Genomic DNA, 18,425 nt, shown 5'->3' with positions numbered 1-18,425 from the left:
CTGCCTGTGGAGCTTGTCATTGTTCTCACAGAGAGCCTCATTTTCTCTCTGTGCTTCCTGGGTTGTCTTTGAGTACTGGGCCAGTCTTTGCTGCAGGAGGGTTACCCCCTGAGTCCTGTCCAGGCTGGCCTGGTCCTTTCTTGCTAGAGCCTCTTCCACCCACCTGGTGTGCTCTAACAATCTTTCATGCTCTTTTTGAAGGTCACCCAGTCCCTGAAGGGCCAGGTGATTTTCTTCTACTTTCTATTTTAAGTGAGAGACTTCCTGTCCTAAGGTGTCCCTTTCCTGAGCAAGACCCTGCCTCTGTGCCGCCAGGTCGTCCCTCTGTCTTTGAAGCGTGCCAGCTTTCTGGCTCTCTTCATCAAACTCTGCCTGGGTACCTAGGTCTTTCAAAATGTATTGCTCTCCTCTTTCTCTCTGGCTAGTTGGATTTGCAGGGTGGCTACCTGCTCTGTACATGCCCTGTTGAAATTGATCTGTTGCTCCAGCTTTTTCTGGCTCTGCAGTAGGGAGTCCAAACTTTCTTGGTTCTCCTTCTGCAAGGCCAGAATTCTGGTATCCTGTTCTGCCTTTTCCTGTTACAGGATACCCATGTCCTCTTTTATTTTGAATATATACTGCCTGCTTTCATTTTCTGACTCCTGGCCCCTCTGCAGCATCTGCTCAGAAGAGTCCAGATCAGTTTGGGCCTTTTCTAATGCCATCAGTTGCCTACTTGCCAGATCTTGGCCTTCAGCATATTTATCCTGTATGGCCCCAATAGATAAATATAGATATGCCGCTATCTTGGCAATCTTATTTTGCTCATCCTTAACCTTAGGGACCATATATAGTTCACTCAGGGCCACATGTAAGGGACCCTGGTTTTTCCAGTTATCTAACCCTTTTGCAGTGATCTGTTGTGTGATTGCCTGCAACCACACATTCTGATCCTGCTCTGTCCATTCACCTCTCACAAATAACTTATGCAAAAGGTGTTCTCTAGCCATATTGATTTCTACCAATGTCGCGATTCTGGAAATATTGATTTCCTTCCTGATTTACAGAAGTTTATTTTATTTTTGCAAAACAGACCGTTTCCTTAGAGCGGACCCTTTTGAGGGGTGCTTTTACAGTGTAACACAGCGTGGTAGCCCAACAGGGTTTATGTATCCTATTCATTAACACCCTGTGTTAAGCATTCATAAGTGGTATATCTAATCCAGAAATCCTGCGACGAGCCCCCAATCTGTAAGTGGTTTCAACCCAGCACTCCAACTAAGTAAATGCCTAGCGTGAGATGCCCAGCTGGAAGCCTTAATTTATATATTTTTATGTCAAAAGTTATTTTATTTTTGGACGATGTACCCTTATATAACGCCCCTCTCTTTGAAACCCCCCAGGTCTCACTGAACCAAGAAGTAGGTTTGTTTTGCAAAGTTAAAAGATTTATTTGAAGAATTGTACAATATATATATCACACTTTTATGAATATGAACAATATCTAGATATCACACTTATTAATATTTATACACTGATCAGCAATGGGTGTTATCACAACAATCACAACAATCAACAATCTCTTTAATCTCTTCAATCAATAGGAGTATGGGTGATAAGACTAATGTAGCAGAGAATAACTTTGTGTGGGTTCAATGAAATACAATGATATGAAATTAATGCAGCAAAGAAATAAAACTTGATAGGAATTCAATCAAAGACAATGTAATCACTCTTTCCCCCTGTTACTACTCAATCCCCCCCTAATATCCAATATGAAGAGATGGAATGAGGGCACACAGGTTTAAGGATTATACAATCAACAAATTCAAATTCAATCCCAATTCCCCCAGCAAGCTTAGAAAGAACAGTAATGATTTAAACAGGCCAAATGCTTTTGAATGTGATTTGAAATTAATGGGAAAAATGCTAAATTGACTTTAATTCGCTAAAAGGGATTCAAAACTAGTGAGAGTCGCTTTGGATAGGTTCAGGTAGACACGAGCAATGATGTTTGAATGACTAATAGATAGGAAATTGAATTCAGAGGTTGAATGCAAGAAATAGCAATTCTATATGGAATGATATTGAGCCAAATGCAGACTTCATCATGAGGATGTTAGCTTCAATTTAACATTCAAATTTCGTTCCTAGCACGTACGGTTCAGAAGTTACAGAGGTTTTAGTAAAGGTCGATTTTTCAGAAAAAAGTCAAGATTTCAAATGAGATATGCGCTGTTGATGATTACAAACAAGGGTTTCTTAACACTAAGGGAGGCTATGAAGATGCGAGATACCAACGGTACAGCCACGAGTCCAGAGGCGCCTCTGTCTGTCTGGTCAAAGGTTTGGCTGGAATTTGCTCGCCACCGGACAGGTCTGAGGCTCTTGGTTCTGCTCTCAGCAAGGCACTCTGGTCTGCACGGCCCCCTGGACTGGATCTGACGGGTTGGTTCTGGATACAGCTCTGCTCTACTGGTTTGGATCTCTGGGTTCTAGCAAGGGTTCTTGGCAAGAAGCAGCCAAAATAGCACAGCCAGGCTGTTAATTGGTTGGGCCCAGTGGAGGTTTGGGGTTAAAATCAGGTTGCAAGATTCTAAAGGTCAGCTGAGAAGGGTTCAGCTTTTTGGATTGGGCCTTTTCCTTCAGGGTTCTGGAGTCTGGATATGGGTTCTGGAGTCTGGATATGGGTTCTTCCTGCAGAGCGCTTCGCCAGTCGATCAGTTGATGGGTGAATGTGTGAGTGTCTGTGCCCTCAACAGTCCCTATTTATGTATTTCCCAAGGGGGTGGGGAGGCTGATTATACTAAGCCCACCCTCTAGGAAACTGATTGGTCTAAGTATTCCCTATCTCCTGATTCGAGAAGGAAACAGTGTGTCATGATGTGTCATGTTTATGGTCCAGGGAGAAAAAACTCCCCTTTCTGTCTAACCAGAAAATCTATTTTTCATAAAAAACATATTCACAATATCTCAAACTTGCTAATATTACATATTTACATTATAGATTAATTAAGGCACGTGTCTGTCAAAGTCCCATCTTCTGGAGAGCTTCGGTTCACAAATGACAGTTTTTCGTGCTTTTGGTTGGTTACTCACCAATTGTGCCAATTTTCTCATATACATGCACATACCATCTGGGCATATTCCTGTAAATGTTTATATTCCTAGCATAATCACAATTGCTACAATATCAACATTTTCGTGGTTCAGTCTCTGAACATCGCACAAATTCCAGAGTAGTTTCTCCTTGTGAGAAACTTTTTCATTTTAACAACCTCTAAATTTCATATTTTTGCCAGTTCGGTACAATTGTCTATAAGTCTTTTTCTCAAACATATATTTTCTCCAGTTTAAAATGCACATCTCAGTCTGGGCCCGCTTCCAAGGCTTGGCTGAGCCAGAGAGAAACTTGAGCTTCTTCCTGCCAGGGCTGGTTTCTATTGACTCCCCAAATTAGCATTCCCTTTCAGTTCAAGAATCCCATTGTCTCTTAGAAGAGCTACATGCCAAAGTGCTCCTCCCAGCTCCTTTCACACACCCCTGTCAGTTTCTCAGCAGAGCAGGGGGGAAGCTTCCTTTGTTGGGTAGAAGGTGTGGAATGTCTTTGAAGCTCAGTGTGGCTAACTTTATGCACCTTTAAAGCAGTGTTTAAATAGTCTTGTCCTAAAATACAAATTACATTTTTACAAATATATCCACAAATCTCTTAATTCCAGCCTTTTTAAAATATAGTTTTGAATTGTATCCACCTCTATTGCTTTTGATAGGAGTTCTTTTCCATACTTAGATCTTAATGTAGAAGTTTAAATGACAGTATAAGTAAATCGCCAGCTTCTGATACAGGCGAGCAGCGGTATTACGCCCATTTTTGACATATTCTTCCAAGCAAGCATCTTTAAATGTGGATTTTCTTCTGATCAAATATGTTTCTGCTGACATTGGGCTTCGGTGAATTCTTTATATACATTGATGTTTCACACCCAACAAGGAGGTTGGATCTTTTGTGAGGTTTGGGAACCATGATTTTTGCACTTTCCACAGCCAAGGAAAAACAGATTTTTAAACAGCTCTGTGTTTCTCTTTCAATGCAGGACTGCTTTTTCAAATAGTTTCATTTTCCTCTGTGGGCAGCCAAATGATGGGTTTTGGCAGTGGTCTCCTGTGTTGCCACTGACATAGGCAAAAGTGGATTGGCAGCCTATTTTTCAGGTTTTCCTTTGCACTTCTGGGTGATTTTAGCGCGCATAATGCTTTCCAGCGGCCATTCTGAGGTTTCTGATGCAAGCAGTGCACAGTAATGTTGCAGGGCATAGACTAATGGGTTAAAACATCCCACAGTTTTAAAGGAGCGCTGGGGCAGAGCAGCACCTGTGGGGGCTACACAGGGGTGGAAAAGAGTATTTTAGCCCACAGAGAAGTTCTTAGTGAGGCTGAAAAAAAATATATATAATAAATAAAATTTTGTTTCATAAATAAAAGAAATTTAGGTAAGGTTCCCGGTCAAGGAACTATGTATGAGAGACGGAAAGGACACGTTCCCCTGCCGTTTTCTGCCTAGCGGCACCTCTTGGTCTCATGAGGCCTGGGCCGGTGGGCCAGCTAAAGTATTTCGTTAACTAGGGCTGTGGTACTGCAGGAGGAAGCTTGGTACCGATTAAGCAGGCACATTTGGGTCAGAACCCGCAGGGAGTTACCACCAAGGTTCAGGTACCAGCTTAGTGGGGGAACGACGGGGTCAGCAACATTAGTTTGAAATAATTTCTGGTGCTGGGATGGCAAGGGAAGGACTGGTAAAGAGGGGTTTGGTGGATACCCAGGCATTGCAGGAGGCGCTAGATATTATCAGCAGGGCATCCAATGCCCAGCTCGGAGGGGCCGTGGGGGAAGTTATGGGGAAGAAGGGGGCCAGGAAGGGCAGGCCCCAGCGTAGAGCAGCGGCGGATGCGGCCCTCGCCGCAGTGGTGGCCTGTAGCCCTGCAGCCGGTAGGAGTGAGGGTATGGGATAAGGGGGCCTAAAGGAGCAGGAGAGAGGTACCCAGGAGGACAGCCAGGAGAGGGGTTGAGGTAGGGGAATTGTCAAGCAAGGGGTTGGGAGCAAATGAGCAGGTGGATGCCTATGGTGGAAGGGGACCAGAGGTGGGTGCAAAGCAGGCAGAGGAAGAAGACAGGGATGTCGAGGAGCAGAAGGGGCAGTGGTGCAGAGTGGTAGGGGAGGAAAATACCTGCAAAAGAGTGCATGTGGGAGGAGGAGGAGGGAACGGTCAAGTAGTGAGGAAAGCGAGAGGTGCGGGAAGGCCTCCCCACCTGGTAGGTTGGCGGGCAGAGGGCATGGCACGGCCCCCGCGGTTCCGGAGGCGGAGGTAGGAGAGGGCTTAAGAACGGCCCCTCTGGAGAACTTATGTGCACAAACTAGAGGGCGCAGCATGGCTCCTAGCACAGAGGACCAAAGGGTGGAGGAGAGGACCCCTCACCCGAGAAGAGAGGACCAGGCAGGGGTTCCTATGGCCCCACCGAGAAGGCACCAACGGAGCAGTGGGGCGGATGCCCCGGGCTCACCCGAGGAGGAGCTGCCCGGCCCGAGCATGCGCCCGCAACAGCCATGGTATTGCATCGGGGATGCCGAAGGGGAGGAGGAATATGGGGGACAGTGGGAGGATGAGGGCTGCAGTGGTACACGGGGGTGGGAAAGGTTGAGCGGGAGATCAAGGTGGGAAGGGGGTGTGAACAATGGGGGGGCTGGATGGCAGGGTGGCGGAGGGGAAGTTGGTTGGGTGAGATTGCTGATATGTTTTGTCCCCGCAGCAGGAGCCCAGTGAGGAAGGAGATGAGGAGTGTTGGAGTGGAGGCCAGACTGCGGTTGGGCGACAGCAGGGATTAAAGAGGTGAGAAGGAGGGGGATGAGTCAGCGGCCTGGCACAGAGGAGGAGAAATGGGGAATGCAGGAGGGGAGGGGTTTAGGGTACAAGGGATAGGGGAGAGAGGGGCTTGTGGGCCACGGGGACTGTGGAATTTGAGAGGAGGGTATCCTCTGTGGAGGTGCTGACGGACAAGGTGGAGGAGCCCTTGGCACCAGAGGGACAGGTCCCGAAAAAGAAGGCTGCGGAAGGTAGCGGGAAGGATAAGAAGTTGCCATATATGGGCATCACAAAGCAATTGGGCGCGCATTTGATAGGGACAACTAAAGAGAAGATTTGGGAAGGGGAATTTGTGGATGTGTTCAAGCTCCTACATAGGGAAGTGAGAGTGAAGGAGGGGTCTAAGGAGGAGGAGAGGGAGTTGGGCTCGAGTCCAAAGGTACCAGTGACGATTGAGAATTGGACGAGAGCTTTTATTGTTTATGCAAGTGTCTACTGTGAGAAATTCCTGCAGAGGTGAGCTGCACTGTTGAAGTATATGGATGTGATAAGGAAGGCATTCACAAGTTTTGGGGGTTTCACGTGGCTGCGTTATGATGAGGAGTTTAGGGCGAGGATGGCAGAGGACAGCCAGGCAGTCTGGGGCGAGATTGATATGGATCTCTGGTTGCAATGGATGGCGCCGACGAGGCCAGCTCCAACTTTACACACAGCGAGCGGCTTACCTGCACCTTACCGGCCCTTTCATGGTTGCCCCACCCCACAGGGGGCGGAGGTAGGAGGCAGAGGTCAGCCCTCAGCAGCTTGTTGGGCCTTCAATAAAGAAGGCTGCATGAGGGCAATGTGCACATTTAAGCACAAGTGCAGCAGATGCACAGGTCAGCATCCGATTACAAAATGCTTTCAAGCGGGGGTTCGGGGGAGAGGGCAAGGAGCAGGCCATGGTCTTGGTGGGGAAGGCCCGTACGTCAATTAAGCTGTGGTTCATGGTGGATGCATCAGTTTATCAGAAAGGGGGGGGAATGGCTGGGGGAAAGGTTTTGCGTGGGTTTAGTAAGTGATCAAGGTCCAGGGGTAAGGTGGATGTGGTGCATAGGTCGAAGTTGAGGGGACAAAGCGTTGCCTAAGGGCTGGGCATCCTTTCCAGGGCATGCTTGTGCATTTGGGCTTTGGTGCTGCAACAACCTTTACTGGTAGTTTGGGTTATGTAGGATGGGGGAGCATTAGCGGGACGATCTCAAGGGAGTGGCCGAGAACAAGAATTAGGAGAAAGCCGAGCTCAGCAGACATTAAGGTATGAATGGGGAGTGGTGTGGAGGGGGATATAGCGGAAGACCCTCTAGGGGGTGTTGGTCATTATAAGGAGGGTGTTGAAGTGGTTGCAGGGCCCTCATGCTTGCAGCACAACAAAGTGAGCAGGCTTATGTGGGTGGATTGAGAGGGGGAGACTGGCGCGGAAATAATGCTGAGAGACTGACAGAAGTTAAGTGGATATCGCAATTTTGAGTGTGTAGGAGTGGCCCAGGTTCGCACGTGGGAGAAGACAGGGCACGCATTAGGGCGGATAATCAGAACGCAGATTGCAGGAGGAAGGGGGCAGGTACGGGCAAGGGAATTGTAAGTTTGGCTTGGATTATTTGAAGTATTTGCCCGGGGCAAAAAGGGGCAATATCACAGTTGGTGCTCGAGGAAGGAGCAGAAGAAGCACTCAAAATGATAAGTGTGCCGGGAGGCTATGGGAAGGGGTAGGTTATTTGGGTCAGACTGCAAGGAATAGGGCGCTCATGGCCTCTGGTGCAGTGGGAGGGGATAAAGATGAGATGTGACTGCATGGATGGGGTTGCACGAGGACCCCTGGTGCAGTGTGGGGGAAACATGGTAAGGGACGTAAGGTTCTGAAAGGGCAGGGTAGGTGGATTGGACTGCATGGACGGGATGCTCATGGCCCCTGGTGCAGTGGGAGGGGGAAAAGATGAGATGTGACTGCATGGACGGGGTGCACAAGGGCCCCTGGTGCAGTGTGGGGAAACATGGTAAGGGACGTAAGGTGCTGGAAGGGCAGGGTAGGTGGATTGGACTGTAGGGACGGGAGTGCTCATGGCCCCTGGTGCAGCTGTAGGGGAAAGGGATGAGATGTGACTGCATGGACAGGTGTGCACGAGGTCCCCAGGTGCAGTGTGGGAAATATAGTGAAATGTACATAAGGTGATGAAAGGTCAGGCTATGCGGATTGGACTGCATGGACGGGGCACAGGGTGGCCCCTGCTGCAGTGGGGTTGGAGCGAGGAGATAGGTCTGCATGGACGGGGGTGCACGAGGGCCCCTGGTGCAGTATGGGGAGCATGGCGAAACGGGCGTAAGGTGTGGGAGGATTGGTCAAGTGAGAACAGAAGGGGGAATAGGAGGGCAGAGGAAGGAGGTAGAAGTTGGGAAAGGTGGATTATTTAATAAGGGGGTAAAGATGCTTGAATGTAAGGCAGACCAGGAAGAAAAGGGCTGTTGGTGCCTCTCTTGGAGGAGTAAGGAGATGTGCATGGTGAGGGTGGGTTGGCGTGGTGGGAGAAATATAGGGGTAAAGACGGGTGGTCCGGCAGAGAGGGGCAGCACAAGTACTGGGGGGTTAGGAGGAGGACTTTGGCTCCCTGGTGGAGAGAGCAGAGGTTTTGGGAAATAAGGCATGCAGGAGGTTGGCGGGCAGCATCGCCAGGTAGCAGCATTGGAATAGCAGAGAGGGAGGAAAAGGGGGGGCGGGTTTAAGAAAGTACAGGGGTAATAGCAGAGAGTTCTGGGAAGGGTGGCCGATTAGGAACGAGGTTGAAGGTATGGGGCTGGAGGGGCGGCGGGGGGGAGTTGTGGCAGTGGCGAAGAGAAACTCATAACAATTTTCTTTTCCAGATGTGGCTTGGAGGAGTGGTGAGTTGCAGCAGATATCGGATGGGGGCCATCAAATTGTTAACGAGGAGGGGAACGAGGGGAGAAAGCGGATTGTTGAGGATCAAATGGGATGCAGTTATAACAGTGCTTTAGGGAGATAAGGGGCTTAGGTGGGACTAATTTCTGCCCATGTCAGCGGGTGGAAGGGAGCGTCATGAGTTTCCAGAGGGATTATAGTACACGCGGGGGGAGTGGCCTGGTACATGAAACGGGGGTAGCATTGTTCAAGGTAAGTATTAGGGGACCTAGTTGGGGTTGGTAGAAATGGTCAGGGTAAGGTGGCCTGGAAAAAGTTGCCGTTAAAGAGGGTTTGGAGGGGGGCGGTGAATGAAAGGGCAGGGGGAGGGCTAGGTAGTAGTTTGATAGGTAGAGGGGGTAGTTTGGAGTGCGGCCGGGTGCAGCTCCTGGAGCACATGAAAATAACTTTTGAGGATCTTCGGTTTCGAGAGAATGGAGTGCAATTATTTGGTATATGGAAACAGTTATTAACGAAGGGATGGGATGTTGGCGGTGCAGGGCATAATAAATGGGACATAGAAGGAAGGTTAGGTTATGTGGGGCAGAAAGAACACCTCAAGGGAGGGTTTTTCTGGTGCCGGGGACATGGCCCCTTGGAGCAGGGGTCGGGGAAGTACAATGGGGTACTAGCACAGTAAAGGAAGGGGGTGGTGCTGTTTGCACGAACGAGCCACCCCGGGGAGTAAAAAGAGGGGGAACAGGTATTGAAGGAGGAGGGGCGTGGCGTCAGGGAGAAAGCAGGTAACCAGCACATTTAAAAGAATTAAGCAAAAGTGGGGATAGACAAAGTAGTCTAAGTGAAAAAAATACAGTGCTTTGTGTCGCAAGCTCAACTTGTTTAATGTAACATTGAAGAAATGTTCACCAAAAAGTCAAAAACGCTCAACATGTTACCTTTTCCACACACTAATTCATTATATTGAGAGATCCTTTAGAAGACATATGCATAGAGAACACTCTTTTTATATACCAACATATATAACTAATTCATCGTCCACTACTCACCGGAGCCAGCGTGTTCTGAAATTTAGTTGGAACTGCATTGGCAAGTAATTTGCAAATGTGTCTGGGGCGACGCTTTTCAGTGCAGTAGTATGCTTTGTACATATCGTCTGAGATGTTCATGCTGCAGACGCAGAATCTATTGCCCCTCACGTCTTCCAAGACATCCTTGGCTCTGCTTTCAATCTTGAACAATGGAAATCAGCAATTTGAAAACCCTCTTCTTATTAAATCTAAATCCTTTGGGAATACATGCAGGACTGTGCCAGGAGTTTTGTCATGGCTCACAGTACAGAAATCAAAAAAAGAAACATGAAGGCATCCTTGGAATGTCCGTAAGATCGGTTAAAGAAATATAAATAATTATTAAAATGAATAAAGTAGCACTGTGAGCAAAGCAACAATCACATAGCTGTGTTTGTAAACTTTGTTTTACATGTTTTTTAAAGATCTTTGTAAACTTTTCTAAATATCACATTGATCAAATTAGTCAGAACACACTGTTAAACTGCAAATTGTAATGTACTAGTCCATTCAATAAACTTTGAGCCACCAAAATAAAACATGTGCTGAAAACAGGGACTATGAAACATTACATTCTGATGCAATGCTCTGTAATTAAATGTGCTAATTTCAGAGATAAAAATACATGAACATTCGATAATGGTGAGAATATGGTTTACATTGGGTATAAAGCAATAGAAACTTTCCGAGCAGTGATCAATGAAACTACAGAACAAAATAGTTGACCAACCCTTACTTGGATTAACAGATGAGCTGATTCAGCAAGCCTGGTAAGAAGTAAGTTGATGGCAATATACCCTGTGGATTGCAGAGCTATTCCCTTGGTAACTATCAAGGTGTTTATAAAGGCTTAGAAAAGTGGGTGTGTATGTGAATGTGTGACGTGTTTGTTGACACCCACCAAGCCTCAATGCCAATGTTTGACATCCTCATACCCATCCACCCAGCCCCCTTGGGAGCGCTCAGTCATAGGTGTGAACTGCCATTGACACTGGAGGGCGATTAATGGCGTGAGGCGAGCTCAATAGGCCTGGAACGATGTTCAAGGGATACATACATATGTTGATTGCAGGGATGGGGTCTTCAAAGTGGAGTCTAGAGATGCCGGGTCTGGGGAGGCCATGTGGACAATGATCGCAGTGTGGTAGAAGCCTTTGGGGTGTACATGGTGTTTGGCACCTTGAGCGTCCCCATCCACCCAGCCATGTCGGGAGCGTACGGTCATAGGTGCAAATTGCCATTGATACTGGAGGGGGATGGATCGCCGTGAGGCAAGTGGAAATGGCCAGAAACAATGTTCAAGGGATACATAGATACGTTAATTGCAGGGACATGGTCTTCAAAGGGGGAGTCAGACACCGGGTCTGGGAAGGCCATGTGGACAATTGTCGCAATGCAGCAGACCCCTTTGACGTGTACATGGTGTTTGGCACCTTGAGGCACCCAACCCCCTCGGGAGCGCACGGTCATAGTTGTGAACTGCCATTGATACTGGAGGGGGATGGAGGGACATGAAGCGAGTGCAAAATGCCACCAAACTTCTTTCAAGAACATCCTAGATGGTTAGAAGTGTCGTTGACTTACTGAACAATTCAAGCAACTATTCATATGAACTTTTTTTGTATTTGTTTTGGTAATGTAGGTGGTATAAAAAACTACAAATTGTATTGATGCAGTTGCGTTACTGTGTGCAAAAATTCCTTGTACTGTCCATTGTCACTGGGGAATTTCAGGCAAATGGCTGGAACGACACAGACAGGTATTACTCGACGAACATGGAATGCAAGCCTTCCATGAATCTGCCATGTAAATGCACAATAGGGCACAAGCCTGTACCACCTGTGAAAGAGAAACAGAAATATTTACTAGAATGAACGAGATAACGGTACTTATTTAGTTTGATGGTGTTGTTACCCTTAAAAAAGTATATTTCGGAATAAAGTACTTGTGATTTGAGGCATCGTAAAATTACACATGTGGACACCCATGGAAACAAGAACAGTTTGGGACTGAAGGAAATATTGTTTTTAAGTTCAAAGTGAACGAAACGTAATTGTTTGGATGTTATATCTAATGATGAATAATCTGGTTTTACATTAGTATGAGAAATGTATTCAGATTACAGAAAAAAATAATTTGTCTGTGATCGATCCATTTAAGTTACAATGATGTAGGCAAACAACATCAAATGTTAGCCGTCTCAGTTGCCAAACCTACATCAGATCTAGAGTAAACGTACTCATTACTTGGATTACAAGGGCAAATTGTTGCTCGAAGTTCATGCATAAGGCCCATCATCATCCGCATCACAGATCTTGTGAGGCAGGCTGCCCTGAAGTTATGCAGCTCGGTAACGCATAGCAGTGGCGTGTCTTCTTCGGCTATGTAGGCCAAGCATCCAGAGTTTTCGTGGCAGCAGCAGTTCTCCATCTTGGTTGGCATAACCTTGCAACCATTGCAGGTACACCAGGTGGAAACGTCTTCCATGCGACTGAGTTCAGGCTCAGGTGATTGATCATCACGACTTTCATCCGATTCCCCATCATATCTGCGTCTTTCTCTTTCAATTAATTCCTCCTCTGAATATGCAGGCTCCAGGGTCGGATTGGTCCCTCGGCATTTTGGCCAGTGGCCAGGCCGAAATCGTCCCTGGGGAGTGGGGGCCGGGTTCTGGCCATGCCTGGGCTGGTTTGAAAGACATTTTTGTTTTAATTTTTTTTATTTTTTATTTTTCAAATGTATTTTTTATTTTTTCAGAAATCCTTTCATCCTTCTTAGGTAAATAAATGAGTACCAACACAGGTTGGGTGATATTGTATGCGTATTTGTTCTATAAAAAAGAGCCTAAGCGTAAGTGCTATGCAATAACATATCATTTGGCCTTGGCCGTCTGCTTGGATTCACAGTAATTTAGTGTACTTAGGAACAATGCTATTTGATGCCAATTCCTGTTTTGTCAAGGGGTGATAGGTCGTGTTTCATCACTTCCCGGGATGTCACTTTGGGGGTGGTGTCAAATGACATCACTTCTGGTGATGTCATCAGAGGTCAAGGGTTGTGAGGCAAGGGGTGGGCCACTTTTTTGAGGCGAGGGGTGGGCCACTTTTTTTTGGGTGACCGGGCCTATTTCTTGTCCCAGTCCGACCCTGGCGGGCTCATACTGGTATGGCTGTATTGTTGCCATAGTTCCTGAATATTTAATAAGTACAAAATCAACAATCCGAAAAATAAGAATGTGTTTGTTTGTATACAAGAACTACTGTTAAAGAAGGAGAAGAGAACAAACTGCCATGTTACAAAAACCCATAGTGCAAATACATGAATAATAGGCACAGACTAAGAAATTTCACATTCACACATGTAAAAAATAAGCCTTGCAAAAGTACTATTTAAATATGGTTTGGCAAAGACATTTGCACATCATATAAGACATGTTTAAATAAAAAGCAACTACTGAGTTCAATCAGTTCAGATCTAATTACCTGTTCGCGGGGCATCGTACTAGGAAGGTAGCTGAACAGGGCAGAAACAAGTCACAGAGGCTTGAAATGAAATACACTGACACAAAGGAAAAAGAAAATCCAATGCTGTGTAATCAGAAAGGGTTTGTTTACACCTTTCAGGGAACAAGGCGTCTTGGCATTTCCATGGAGACACGTCAATAGATTGCACACAGAGGACGTTGACGTGAGACATGCATTGGCGTTGTGAAAAGTGGTGTAAGCCTCTAGTGATGTCAGTTTGAGGGACGGGCGACCTATATTTTTGCCTGAAGTGCACTTGAACTTAGGGCGATGTATCAATGCATAAGATTAACACAAGATGGCAGCTCCCAACCTGTTGTTTACTCATGTGTAAATGTGAGGAAAACTAAGGCAAGATGCATTTGACATTTTTTTGAAGATCCATTACAGTATGCTTTTAAATGCATGCCTGATAGATTGGGACAGTAACATTTCTGAGCAAACTTCCCCTTTAAGTGCTCTCCTTGCAGCGAGCACACATCTATCTGGTGTACAGGGCCGCAGCATGTACCGGCGGAATGTCCATCTTTCAACAGAGGTGCTAGACTACATGAAGAGAAGAAAGTTATTAAGTTACTTTCACCCCCGACTTGGATAAAATACCCTTGACATAACACACAGTGAATGATCTCCAGACAGGGGAAGAGAGTAGAGCGGGACACGCACTCGTTCCAGAGATATATGCTTATTCTGCACAGTCTGGTCATGAACAGTGTCTCAACATAGCACGTCTTCCTTCCGCAGTTCATAATTGGAGTACCATTGAGTTGGGCGATACAACGTTTTATAACTGTGCTTGAAAGAGAGTGGAGTCCTGCATAAGGCACCTGATAAAAGCGTGCTGTTGGTATTAGCAGTGGCAGTGATGCCATCCTCATCCGAGTCATCCTCGCCCATTCCCCTCCTCACAAAAGGAGGGAGGCGTGGTGCTTAGGGGAGGAGGGACGTTCCCTGCCCTGCACGAGGGCGCCACGACTGAAGATAGAGCTCCGGTGGATCAAAGTTGTATGGCTTCCTGCTAGATTTCCATCTCTTCCGTGAAAGATTATAATTAAAGTACAACAACCTTCAAAGAGCCGCCATCTCTCAGAGGGATTAATTAAAATGTCTGAAAAATACAAACAATTAACATACTGAAATCCCGAGACCTTGCCGGTATTTTTTTTCCCGTTGTAACTTTTGAATATTAAAAGGCAGTTGCTTGTCATCTAGTATGGAAAGAGGAGATTTTGATGGGGCTAATTAACCATAATTACTCCATTTGGCGGGGGTGGCGTGGTGAGGAGATGGCAAAAGGCGGCTTGTAGACGGATGCTGTCCCGTGTGGGTTCCATTGATACCGCGCCGCAGATGTGGGGGGCTTTCTAACAGTTATGGACGTGCTGTTGGTGCAGTGTCGACAGTGTCGGAAGCATGGAAAACAAATGCGTCATGGCCCCTCATGCCTGAAGATGTGCTGTCGCGCAGTGTGCCAGGAGGTGACTGCTGGCTCGGGGGCGTAGTAGATAGACAAGCTAGACACCCCAGAGAACCCATTGTCACAAGATTTCCAGCAAGTGTTAGTTGGGTTACGACTATGGCTCTGCATAGCAGTGGCTCAACATCATTGACCTGATTAGGCTCAAGCCCCTCCGCCCCTGAAATGTTGGGCTATGTTGACTGGGCCTGGCTGACCTCCAGATTGGACAGAACAGGACACAGACATTAAACAGCGCCTGGGCTTCCCCGTTAACAAAGGGCCTGCAAATACTAACATAAGGCATTTCAGTGCCAGCACCTGCATTTATTTATTAATTTATTTATGGATTCATAAAGTACCAGCGGCCCAAGGGCATCGTGGCGCTGTTACAGGATACTTGGCTTGTGTTAGTTAACAAATGAGATACAGAATACTTATTTCAAGGCTACCTGGAGGCGTTAGATGCAGAGCTAGCGTTGCCTATGGGTCTCTCTGAGGGGTGTGGGCTACTGAAAGAGTGTGTTTTGAGTGGCATGCGGAATAAGGAGATTGAGGATTCTTTCCTGAGGGTGGGTGGTAGCGCGTTCCAATTCTTGGGGACTAGGACGCAAAGCTGGATACTCCGGCTTTGAGTCTTTTCTAGGAAGGGGCCATGAGCTGATTGCAGTGTTGGGTCCGTTTAGGTCTGATTGAGGTAGCTCTGTGGATAACTTCAGACAGGTAAGGTGGGGCTGTTTGAGATAGGTATGCATGTGTGATGGAGTGATATTTGAAAAAAATGCGCTTTTTTACTGGGAGCCAGTGGGCATTTCGTCTTGCTTGGGAGATGTGCTCTCCCTTGCAAATGCCGAGGGCTGCTCTTAATGCGTTGTTCTGAGTAGTTTGTAGTTTAATCAGGTTTCTTGAGGATGTGCCTAGGAAGAGGACGTTGCAGTAGTCTAACCTTGCCCCCACTGTGGCCCTTGCTATGGCTAGGCAGTTTTTAGGGGAGGGGTAGGGTTTGACATAATGAATGATCTTCGTAGTTAGTGTCGCAGAAGATGCTATCGCGTTCACTTGGCGTGACATGGACAGTGTGGCATCTAGGTATACCCCTAGAGTTTTGGCGGCTATGCATACATTTTTAGGCAATTGAAATTGTGATGTGGGGTTAGCACTTAAATGCCAGGGGAGAGATTGTAAGGGTTGAGAGGCAACAGGAGACAACTCATTCTCACAGCAGTCCTTAAGTGGGTGCTTTCTGAGGTAACGGGCTGATGTTAATGATTTTAACACTGAAGCTTCACCTCAACAGTCTCATTGGAATGTGTAAAGCAGTTAGATGACCCTCACACAATTAAGGGGGTAATTCATAGATTTCAGCGCAGAGGCAGCGCACCAGAGCAGCGCAGAGAGGGAGAGTGCGCCAGCGTGCGCCAGCTGTGTGCGCTAAACAGCATTCTGGCGCACCACATATTCATGGAATTTCCAAGCCATTTTGAGTGCTGGCGCAGAGAACATCCCACAGCACCAGTTACGCCTCCAAGAACACCCCTTGCGCAAGGAAAAGCCATTGAAATCCCCAATGCAGCGCAAAGGGCCGTGCTAACCCTGCACCAATTTACAGGGCCGGTACACTGTAATCGCATGAAAATACTACGCGTACCCCGCTCACGGCAGCCAAAAGCGTGAAAATGTACCGGTGCACCCCTTGGAATATGCATACCCCGCTCGCACCAGGTAAATTGCATAGAAATAGCACCCCCCTGTGGCGTGAGCTGCCTGTGGGACATGCCGAGGGTGGATGGCTTGCCTGCGGGGCATGGGGAGGGTGAGTGGGCTCCTGTGGGGCATGCCCAAGGTGGATGGGATGCCTGCATGTATTTCGGGGGTGCGTGGGAAGTTTCACACGCAATAGGCCTTGGGCGAGCGGGGAACGTGTATTTGGGGGGTACGAAGGAAGTTTCACACGCGATAGGCCTTGGGCGAGCGGGTACGTGTATTTCAGGGGTGCGCAGGAAGTTTCACACGTGATAGGCCTTGGGCGAGCGGGGTACATGTATTTCGGGGGTACGCGGGGAGTTTCACACGCGATAGGCCTTCGGCGAGCGGGGTACGTGTATTTCGGGGGTGCACAGGAAGTTTCACACGAGATACTCCAGGCGAGAGCGGGGTATGTGTATTTCGGAGGTACGCCGGGAGTTTCACACATGATAGGCCTTGGGCAAGTGGGGTACGTGTATTAGAGGGGTGCACAGGAAGGTTCACATGTGATACTCCAGCCGAGAGCGGGGTACGTGTATTTCGGGGGTGCGTGGGAAGTTTTACACACGATTTGGCATTGTGGCCCCTCCCGGGTGCGCCCTTTCCCCCCTGCCCATGCCCTGCAGGCAGCCCACAATGCACCATGCACTTGTGAGCGCACTTGTGAGCCCCAACTCATGTCACCCAACCACCCACCCACCATTAACGGGCACCTGCCAGCAGGCCCCGACTCATGTCCCCCACCGAAGTTGATGGGCACCTGCCAGCAGCCCTCGACTCATGTCCCCTACCCACCCACCCACCATTGACGAGCACCTGCCAGCAGGCTCCGACTCATGTCCCCCACCCACCATTGATGGGCACCTGCCAGCAGGCCCCGACTCATGTCCCCCACCCATATTAACGGGCACCTGCCAGCAGGCCCCGACTCATGTCCCCTCACCGAAACGTCATCACACTCCAGACCCATGGCCCTTATGGCCACCCAAATCCGACCCCACGCCACCCCAGTCCAAACACCCAACCAAGCATTCCATCCACTCCACATAGAATTTCCAATGTCATGATAGAAAATAAATAACCAGCAGGCCCATGAATACATGTCCCTCAGACCACACAATGGTGACACATGACTGTGAAAAACCACATTGTGATATACACAAAACAAATGTGAGAAGACCACACAATTGAAGTATAGAAAAAAAGTGTATTGAAGAATAAAGCAAATGAATAAAACAAAAACACACAGTAATAAAAAAAAAACATATTCCAAGTCTGGAAGTCCAAAAATGAAAAAAACAAAATGAATGCTGTAACCAAAGAAATCCAAAGTAAAACGGCTCCAATGGGTCCGTCCATCAAACAAAAATCAGAGTTTCAAGAAAGCAAAGTATTCCACCATGGGTCCAAGAAAATGAAATCCAGGTCGAAAACTATTTACAAATGAACATCCAAGGGTCCATGATCCCAACAATCCAAAGGAAACCTAACCTAAATCCTACCTAATAAATAACTATATACCAAAAAGCGGGGCATAGTCCATGCGCCCCAAAAGAAAAAAAAAATAGAAAGGAAACTTACACCTACAGAACTATTTACAAAGGTGGCGGGCAAGTCCAACAGCTCACTTGTTGATATCCCGGGCCAGGGCATCATCGAACTCCTCTTCAACGTCCTGGAGGCGGGCTTCTTCCCTGGCCCTGAGGTCTCGCAGGGATGCAGCCATGGTCTCCTCCAACTCCCTGCGAGTTGCCTCGAGGCACTCAGCCCGCCTCAACGCCCTGTGCATTGAGTTCTCTGCCCTGACCATAGTGAGCTGTGCCTCTTCCGCCCGCCGCTGCTCCGCATCTATTTGCTGGCCCAACCGTTGCCACACGGAAGACA

This window comes from Ambystoma mexicanum, chromosome 10, assembly GCF_040938575.1.
Source record: "Ambystoma mexicanum isolate Mex_15411 chromosome 10, UKY_AmexF1_1, whole genome shotgun sequence".
Taxonomy (NCBI): Eukaryota; Metazoa; Chordata; class Amphibia; order Caudata; family Ambystomatidae; genus Ambystoma; species Ambystoma mexicanum.
This window is presented reverse-complemented; position numbering follows the sequence as displayed.